A 10112-nucleotide genomic window follows, 5' to 3' on the forward strand; every position below is an offset into this window, starting at 1 on the left:
TATATTTCATTTCTTCTGAGCCAAATAAGACAGGTCAGGGTGAAGAAGTGACAGCCAAAGAAAAGCTTACCACAAAACGGAGAAGTTATGACAAATCAGACTATAAGGCAAAAAGAAAGTGCAGCTTCATGGTTTCATGGACAAAAGAATTTCTGTGGCTGCAATATGACGAGCTAAATAACCAGGGCTGCACATAAGTGGTCCGCAGGTGCGCATTCGCTGTCAAAATAAAAAACACGCACAAGGGTTAGGGTTAAATTTAAAAACTGTACTTTTGAGTTAAAATATATATTTATAATTTTAATAAATGACAAATTAAAAAGGTATGAACATTTTTTTGTATCGAAAAAATATCGAACCGTGACACCAAAGTATCGAACCAAACCGAACCGTGAATTTTGTGTATCGTTGCACCCCTAGTGGACAGGTGTCTTTTATACAGATGATGAGTTCAAACAGGTGCCATTCATACAGGTAACGAGTGGGGGACAGAAAAGCTTCTTACGGAAGACGTTACAGGTCTGTGAGAGCCAGAGATTTTCCTTGTTTGAAGTGACCAAATACTTATTTTCCACCCTAATTTACGAATAAATTCTTTACAAATCCTACCATGTGGATTCATGGATTTTTTTTTTCACATTCTGTCTCTCACAGTTGAAGTGTACCTCTGGTGCAAATTACTGACCTCAGTCATCATTTTAAGTGGGGGAACTTGCACAATCGGTGGCTGACTAAATACTCTTTTGCCCCACTGTATGTGCACTGTTACAAGAATATTTTTGTTCTATTGCTTTCTATTAATTTATATAATTTTAAGTTAAGCAGGACAGAGTTCTTTTAAAGAAAGATTTACTTATATTCTCAAAAGTTAAGCATGACAGGCTTCTGTTTAAGAAAGAGACCTGTTTTACTGTGTTAATGTTGTCATTTTGAGCTAAAAATAAATGGCTAAATGATCATTTGTTTCCCATATGGTCATATCACAAAGAATATGCATCTGCTTAAATCAAATTCAAGTCAAATGGTTAAAAAATAATTTCACACACAAAAAAAAGAGCTACCACACTGGGAAGGGTGAAGACAACTGGGTTGCCCGGCCCTGGCCACGATGTGTCCCTTATTTATTTTTCAGGGAGTTGGCAACCCTAGAAGAGATATAAGACGAAAGATCACAGCTTTGAGCCATCCACCTGTTACAGTTTCCCACTCGGTTGCAAATAAATGAAGAGTTCAACTGGCACAAATCCCTCAACCAACTACTTTTCAGTAGTAAAACAGACATTGCACCTCGTTGAATCAAAAAAAAAAAAAAAAAGCCAAAAGAGGGTTTTCCTATTAAGTATTAGTAAATCTGTCCTGTTATTTAAGCATTTGACCTCATTACATGTGTATTTGTAGGATTTTCCTTTTCAGAGCTCATAAACACCCTGAAAGACAATCAAAACCTTTTTAAAGTGAGTCAATGGATTTGCAAGTTTAAGAGTTTTAGTCCAATTACAGAAATGAGCACAAGTGAAGATATGCAGCTGTGCAACAACACAAATGATTTTCATTGAGTTTGTAGATCTGAGAAGAAAACAATTTAAAAAATAAAATCTGTTAAAATGCTGCAGTTACTGGGACCCAACAATCAAAAGCATCTTAGATTAATATATGAATTTCTTAATGTATAATACTGACTTTGATAAACACCTAGCATTACATGGCATACAAAAAAAGAAAAAACAACAATGTGCACATGACATAGTTACTGTTCTACCTCAATACACGGCAGATTGGTATCTGATGGCAAATAATGTTTTGTGTTTTGTGCATACCGTACAGGTCAACTGTAACACAGATTTCAGGTTTGCAATAAAGACAGCTGCGGGAATCCTGCCGCCACACCAGCTGTCACATGACTTTAACTCTGTGAAAAGTTGCAGAATTCAAAATTCACCAGAGAATATGTAAGGAAGACAAAAAGCATCAACATTATGAGCGAGCAGGCAACTATCCTGCAGGAAAGCATTAAAAAGAGGGAGGCAAGACACATCCCAAGAGAAGAGAGCTGTAAGCAGTTAGTAAGAACTGATGAAGATGATCGGACTGGTGACTATAAAAGTTTTTAAGCTCAGTTAAATAAATTCAACTTGCCAATGTGGTGAAATAGCCTTAGAAACAATTACAAATCCAAAAGTACATGTGACTGCGCACACTCAAACACTTCTTAAACAAATAGGAGTCAAACCCAAACAGCGAGTCAAAACGGATGTTGTAAAATTCTCTTTTAGTTGATTAGATCATTATCAAGCAAAATGAACACACACCGATTGTTTCTGTACTCTATGGTGCCACTTAAAAGTCACACAATAATTTGATTAAGAAGTAGACTGAATGCAGGAGTCGCTCTGGAGTTGATGTTTTGTCTACTAAAAATATATGGATGTGTGTATAGGTGGACCCGGGCCTTTCATTTTCCATTCCACGTTAGAGCAGAATCCAAAGCAAGTATGAAAATAAAACTATGCAAATTTAACTTTTCTGTGTGACACTTTGTTTTCACTTTTTGCAGCTATGTAACTATTAATATTAAAATGACCCTATAACATTTCAGCTTTTAGCCATTTCTACATGAAGGAATGGGTGAAAAACGTGACTTGCACAGCAGAATATTACATTTCTTAAAACGCTGTTTTAAAAGCTTCCAGACAATAAAGAACTAAACACATTAAAACTCTGGGTGCCAATTTAGTTGTGTTGTAAATCTTAAGGTCTTCACCAGTGTTGGGTAAGTTACTTTAAAATAGTAACTTAGTTACATTACTAGTTACTTCTCTCAAAAGTAACTCAGTTACTTCAAGTTACTCGTTACTTTCAAAGTAACTAGTTACTAGGGAAAGTAACTTTGGTTTTACTCATAATTCTCTTGTTAATGTATTGCTTCCATAACTTTGCCAGTCTTCTAGCTTGCTTACTTGCCACAAGTGCACTGTGCCACCTACCAATAGAAAGGAAAAGATAATGTGCATATTTCCACTAGAGAAATCCCACGCCTGGACCGTCATTGACTGCTGCCATGATTCTAGCCTACGTCACAGTGTCATGTGCGCCTTTTACATCAACACAAAAACTGCAGTCGTGGTGCTTTCGATTGTACTCAGAACTCGGAAATTCTGCCTTCTGAATAGGAAGATGTAGGTAACACCAGACTGCAGATGAGCTGCATACAGGGCTGGACTGGGACAGAAAACTGTCCCGGGCATTTTGACTAGAGACCGGCCCACCATTATAGGAAAAATCATAAAGCCTTTGAATGAAAACAAACACTGTTGTGACAGTGATGTACACTGTTCTGATGGTATATGTATCAATCTATCAATCGTTTGTTGTAAGATTCAGATTATTATTTTTTAAAAGATAGACATTTTAAATGAGAATAAGAAAGAAAAGTATTTCTTTGTGCCCCCCTCTCCCTGTTAATGCCCTACCTGGCCCCCTGGCAACACTTTGCTAGACCCGCCCCTGCACAGTTACCAGCTGTCAGCTGCTTAGAAAAGGATCCTGGTGTTATTTGTCTCTCAGAAACAGTTGATAACTTCAACTCATTCATGTCACCTAAAAGGTAAACCTGTTTCTCCATCACCTGTTCAGCTCTGATGATTCGGTAAGGACATCTCCTGGTTTCATCTTCATGTTTCCCTCTCACCAGATAACCAAACCATATCATGACCAGCAGCTTTTTTGCAGCTGTGGCTCCAGCAAACATCAGCTGATACTAGAAATTAATATTAAATAAATTCTAACAACAGCTGATCAAGCTTAAACGTGCTGCTGTTGTTTAGCGCGACATCCGCTGGTTTCCTCTTTCGGCGCAAAGTGAGCGATAAACAAACAAGAGAGCCGATCAGCTGATCACTGATCAGTTTTCATGATTGAAGTAGAAACGGGAGAGGGAGGGGGGAGAATGAAAGAAGAAGAGGCAGCTGTGCAGCGTAAACACAGAATAACTCCAGCTTTGTGCCTTTTCCATTGTAGCTGAATTACGGGACAAACTGTTCCTTTTCACCTCAATAAGAAACGCGTAATATTTTCTCTGAATACCAGACGGGACGGTTGGCAACTCTAATAACTTATGAACAAAATAAAGTTCAACATCATTAACTTCATAGCACCATCCAGCTGTATAGAAACTCCGTCATGCTAGCTAGCACGCAGTACGGAAAAAGTCAGCACAACGAAAATAAACTCCACCTAAACTCGGTTTATATCTGACCCAGAGAGACTGCAGGTCATAACTTCTTACCTGAAGTTCAGTTCACACTTGGACCGGCGGCCGCCTCGGGTCTCTTTTCCTTCTGCGTCCCTTTTCCTTCATCCACCTGCTGGCCTCCACCACTTGCTAATGTTACTGAATCTGTGGAAGCTCCGCGATAGCCACCACATGAAGTAACGAGTAACGAGCCAATCTAAATCCCAGTAACGAGTAACGCGTTCCTGATTTTGGCATAATAACTAGTTACCGTGCTCGTTACCACAATAATAACGTAGTTACTGTAACGCGTTACTTAATAACGCGTTAGTCCCAACACTGGTCTTCACTAAGTGCTTTATTTGTTAGCTAGCCTACTTAGCAAAACAGCTATAACACCCAGAATGCTAACAGGCAGGTGTGCAGTTTGCTAGCAATGTGGCTAATCATCAACATAGGCAAGTTAATGAACAGCTACCTCTACATTTCACAGTAAATAATACAGCTTCAAAAGGAATTTACTGACTTTCAGAATGTAACTGCATGGTATATGTATCCTGCTGCGCAGCTATTCATTTTTTATTCCAAATACTGACCTGACTTTACTTACAAGAGCCGAGTATTCACAATTTTAACACCTAGGACTAAATTTCTAACAGTTCTTGTGCTGAGTCACTTTTACTGATAAAGTCCACTGTGTAAAAAGTTACCCACTAAAAACTAAAGCTCTGAGGTAAAAGTCAAATAGTGCTCATGGAGTTATTGAAGGGAGGAGGAGAGTGATGGAGAGGAAGAGGCAGAAGCCTGGAGGAGCATGAAGCCAAATCTAAAAGAGAACGTGTGAAACAGGAAACGAGTGTTTAGAATGAAGAACAGAACAACTTCCTGTCCGAGAGAGAGACAGACGGAGAGAGAAAGAAAGATGAGGGGTGAGCGAGGGACAACTATTTTTAGAATGCTCTTGTAAATGCAAAACAAAGTGGACAATCTGAAAACAGCTGCAAGCACACAGACAGCACAGACAGAATGAATCAGCTGCTTTAAAACACATCAGTGACACAGCAAGAGTGACACAGGAGCAGTGGCTAGCAGGTCAACCACTCTCCATCCTCCAAGTCATCTTTAACTCAGAGTGCCCTCAGTTCCTCATAATTTAAAGAAGGTCATGAAGAAATTTTAGCGTTGCCCTTTAGAGATAACAGCAGTCATTACAGAATTCAGCTTTGACATTCGCAACACTTCCAGCGACAGGCTCTTTTGAATTAAGACTTTTCTGCAAATATAAAACAATTCCATTTAAAACTCAAGACAAGCTGATGCTGTGGTCACAGAGCTTCCATTAAAGCAAGTCATACATCAGACTGAACCAGCAGAGCAGGAGTTACTGTTGGCCTAAGCCTGCAGCAGCATTTATGAAGCTCCGTCAAGTCAACAATGCAGTGATCATGACAAAAAAAAAACTAGTAAATGCTGATGCAGGAGTGCGAAGTCTACATTTTCATACACCGCATGTTGACACTTAAGATGCAGAGAAAAGGACTCTGCATCCAATTTGGAATATTAATCACTAAACACAATTTTCTACCTAGAAATGCCAACGTTTTAAAGATTCCAATATCTGACATGATTAATTAATAAAAACTGAAATGTTTCAAAACGCTTACTTTTCCTCATATGAGAGGTTATTTAGTTGGTCCACAGTCTTAAACAAGCCATTGTAGCTCTAAGAGTCACAGCATTTTCCTCATATGACCATATTTGAAATATCGGCTCTCTGTGACATCATACAGATCCAGGAGCAGAAAAAAAAAAGGCCACACATAAGCAAAGGAGGTCAACCAGCGCACACCTCACGCTTATAGACAAAAGACGATCGAGAGTTTGCATGATTGCCGCCTTTTGACGGTCTTCTTTTAAATCGCTGCTGATGACTGATTGTGAAACGTTTTTGTACGTTTTAGCATAGATTTTATATATAAACATCTTTGGCTTAACTCCATCTTTTCTTTTACCTTACAGATTGTTATTGTTGTCTTTAAGATATTCATTATACTGGAATCACACTGTATCTTATTTACATTTTGATGTCTTGACTGTCCCATCTGAATTTAGATGCAAATCCTTTTTATAATTTCCTCCCACCTTGTTTTTTTTTTTTATTCCGTGTTTCTGTGAAGCCCTTTGTAACACTGGTTTCGAGAAGTGCCGTACAAAGAGATGTTATTGCTACTTATTAACATTTACACTTCATTTCTCCCTTTGTCCAAACTAAAGATTTTCTTGGTCAACACATAAAACAAAGAAAAGCAGAGGACGACCATAAGTGAGAATCATCTGGTCATTCTGCTTAAAAAACAGCATTATCAATTAATAACGAAATCATTCAAATGGCTTTATTTCAGCTCTATGTCGAGTTTAAATACGACACTTCTTTCGCATCTGCTTCACTGTTGAGAAGTGACTGCAGCGCAGATATTAATATCTAGTCTTCAAGATCTAGTTTTGAACAGGAATTTTATGTTTTAAAAAATGACTCAAGCACAGGAAAACTGTGAATGAGGAACTAATGAAATACTTAACACACTTAAAAATACTTTAAAAATATAATTAAGTTATTCTGGGATTTATTATCTCTATAATAAAAGTCATTTCAGTTAATATTATTTTAGGGTATTACAAGATCTGAGCTGGCCCTGGAAAAGGACGTTCTGGAAATCAAAACAATGCAGGCGACTGAATAATATACGTAAATTTATTATTGGAGAAAGGAAAAAAGACACATTTAGCTTTAAGAAATGACTCCTCTTTGAGTTGTATTACATTTCAGCAAGGGTAAATCTTGGTTGTCCAATAATCCGTTTAAAATATCAACTTTTTCTGGCTTTTCTGTTTTATCTGAAAGTAAACTAGTCATCTCTGAGAGAAGAGGATGACCCACTGACTGCAGGAATATCGGGCCTCAGTGTTAAGTTAACCTGTCGACTCTGACAGAAGCCAGACTCAGAGGTCGAACTGCAAAACGCAACACAAGCCTCCACTTTTTCCAGGATCGGCGTGGTCAGCGTACACGGCGTAATGATAACAGAAGCATTACTCTGTGGAACGCTCGTGAAGCATGTGAGGCGACAAATAAAGTCGGTGTGTTCAAATTGACATATCTGTACAAGGGACAGTTGAGCACTTGGATTTCATAGACATATTCTGTAATTACTTTACTATATTTAACACTAGTTTTAATGTAAATTCAAATACTGAATACAAACTTCACAATAGTTTTAATATATACTTTTAAAAAATGATGACTGTGGTCATTTTCATGCAAAAATATCAAACATTTTATAAATCGGGGATTTACTGCTTGCCCTGAAATAGATTTACTGAATAATTTCAAGGTTTAATGCAGTGCAGGTGAGAAACTGCCATTTCTTACATGTTACCAAGCAATCGGTGAATGCATTTGGATATTAACCAGCAGCCTGACATTCAACAATGCAGAACCAGAACAGAAACCAGCTCCAACTTAACCACCTGAGTTGGAGCATAATGTGTTTAAACATGAATGCATCACTGCTAATAATAGCACGTCATACCGCCACAGGTACTTTGCCTGCTTTAGACATCTCTAGTTTTGGCACTTAAAAATCTTTTACTCAGGAAGCTTCCACCACTTGTAGCTTTGGTACTTTTACATAACTGTGAAAGCATTTCCATTTTCTAAACTAAATCACATATTTCAACCTGAAGAGCATGATGGTGAGGTTTGGTCTTTTCAACATTATTACTACTATTTGTTAATAAGTTACTATATTAGCCTGACCAACAGCATTTACAGTAATGTGGACATTTAAAAACACAAGATACATTTTTACAAACAAACCCTGAAGTTATTAACATTAAAATGATCATTAGTAGAAAAAGATAAGCTTGGTTTTTTTATATATTGCAAAAAAGTAAGTAGGTAAACCAAAGATCATTTTGGTTTAACTAAACAAAAAGGAACTTTTCATAGATAAGACTTCAACAAGGAGGCTGATGATCAGTTGGTAAACTTTTCTGCTGTGTCGTGTCATAGTGAATTCTGTTATTTTGATTTTAGACTGATTGCATTTCCCAAGGTTCAAAAACACACCCGAAACTAAAACTTATTGATCAGCTCCCTGCAGGCTGACTAATAAAATCATCTGATGCTAAAGTTTCCTTCAGAAATGTAAGCCTGCATTCAGCTATGTGGATTAGGTACACCTTTAAGTGATCACAAACAGCAGCAGCAGCATTTCAGAGCCCGCAATTCACTGCACAGCCCGACAGCTTGTTAGTCAATAAGCATTTTTTAACACGCCACAGTTTGCAACGCACGCACGCACAGATGAAGACCTATCTGTAACCCACTGAAGGGTCACTTTTCTTCAGATATGTGCGGTTTGAACACCATCCAACCGACTTTAAACTCACTTTTCAAGCCTGCGCAGCCTCTCTTCTAAATCGTCAGCAAACTTTCTTCTCCTGCTGTAAAATCAAGCCCCCTTTCTGATCCCGTTCACTCGTTCCTGCTCTGTTATGACACGAAGGACGGGGCTGACAGCAGCCTCACCAAAACTCTCAAACAGCCGCAGAGCAGTGGGCAGCGGCGCCGTGAGCGCCCCGGTCACTCACCTTCATGTTCCTCCGCAGTTTGCGCCTCAAATCCCAAAGTGTCAAAGTTGACCAAACTTTTCTAATAAACACTCCAACATTCCCGCTTCCGCTTCCTGAAACCTGCTGAAGCAGTGACAAGTAGCGTGCGAGGAGGAGGAGGACGGCGACGGGGAGGGCAGGAGGAAGGAGGTGTGTCCTCAGAAGGGTACGGCGGAGCAACAGCGACCCCTGCCGGACCCCCTTTTTCTTCACATATCCTAGCTTGTTGTCGTCTGGCTACTGTTGTCTTTAATATTTACTGACTGCACACATAATGTAATATCAGCTAGAATCCAGTGAGGTTACAAGAATCAAATGCCTTGTTTTTGAAGTACAAACACACACACACACACACACATATATATATATATAAAATTATTTTTTAATTAAAAATATCCCCATTGCTTTCTCATATTTCTTGCTTTGCCCTCCAACCAAAGTGTTATGCAGTCTAATCGCTATTGATTTTTTCCCCCCAGGTTTAGTTTGAAATGTAGTTTTAGTTCACTGTAGATGTGTAGCAGCAATTGAAAGGTTGCTGGTTCGATTCCATCTCAAGATAGCACTCACCTTTGAGGGTGCATTAATAAGTGCACCTGGTGTATAACCCTGCCAAATCAAACATGGAGAGCTACCTGCTGTCGTGACCCTTCGGGGTTGCCAACTGACAAACACTCCAACAGAGAGAAAACCCGTTGGTGATACCAGTAAAATTTGTATTATTTTAGCTTAATAACTGTGAACATTTAAATCAAAACAAAGTGCTTTTATTTTAATTAATCAGCTGACCACTTCATCTCAATTTTTTAAAAGGCTAATAGCAAAAACACCTGCATAATTCTTTCTAACTTCCTAAGATTTTGGTTTATGTATCCAGAAGAAAAATACAACTTTTCCTAACTGTGACTTTGGGCTGCTCCTTCTGGCATGAACACCTTGCATCCACTGAGTAAACGTGCAAAATATCAGGATAATTTCAAGGTGGCAGTTTTATGACACGAGATTTGGGTCATGAAACAAGACAAGGACCCAAAGCATGTACGCAACCAGCAACAGAATGACTGAAAGAAGGAGAAAAAGCAGATTTTCCAGACTTTACTGGAAGAATTTTGCTTTAACTATTTCTGTGACATGACCTGAATATAAGCATTTGCTTATATTACCCAGCTGGTGCTGTGACTGATCACTTAGTGTGGTGAAAAAGAGC

The 10112-nt window shown here is 38.5% G+C and overlaps 1 protein-coding gene across 4 annotated transcripts in view; it reads right to left on the reverse strand.

The window, feature by feature from the left end:
• The window catches only part of itprid2 (ITPR interacting domain containing 2), a 53829-nt gene extending 44845 nt beyond the window's left edge, over positions 1–8984 (reverse strand). For 3 of the 4 annotated variants that reach the window (XM_085373854.1, XM_085373852.1, XM_085373855.1), the window contains exon 1: positions 8885–8984. The gene's annotated coding sequence lies outside the window, so the exon portion shown is untranslated. Of the gene's footprint in view, positions 1–8683 lie in introns of all 4 variants that reach the window. The other variant, XM_085373853.1, reaches the window with a different exon arrangement.
• Between the last annotated feature and the right edge of the window lie 1128 nt (positions 8985–10112).

Source organism: Diplotaxodon limnothrissa, linkage group LG16 (assembly GCF_057381915.1).
Source record: "Diplotaxodon limnothrissa isolate DT_005_m linkage group LG16, D_limnothrissa_male_GT1.1, whole genome shotgun sequence".
Lineage (NCBI taxonomy): Eukaryota > Metazoa > Chordata > Actinopteri > Cichliformes > Cichlidae > Diplotaxodon > Diplotaxodon limnothrissa.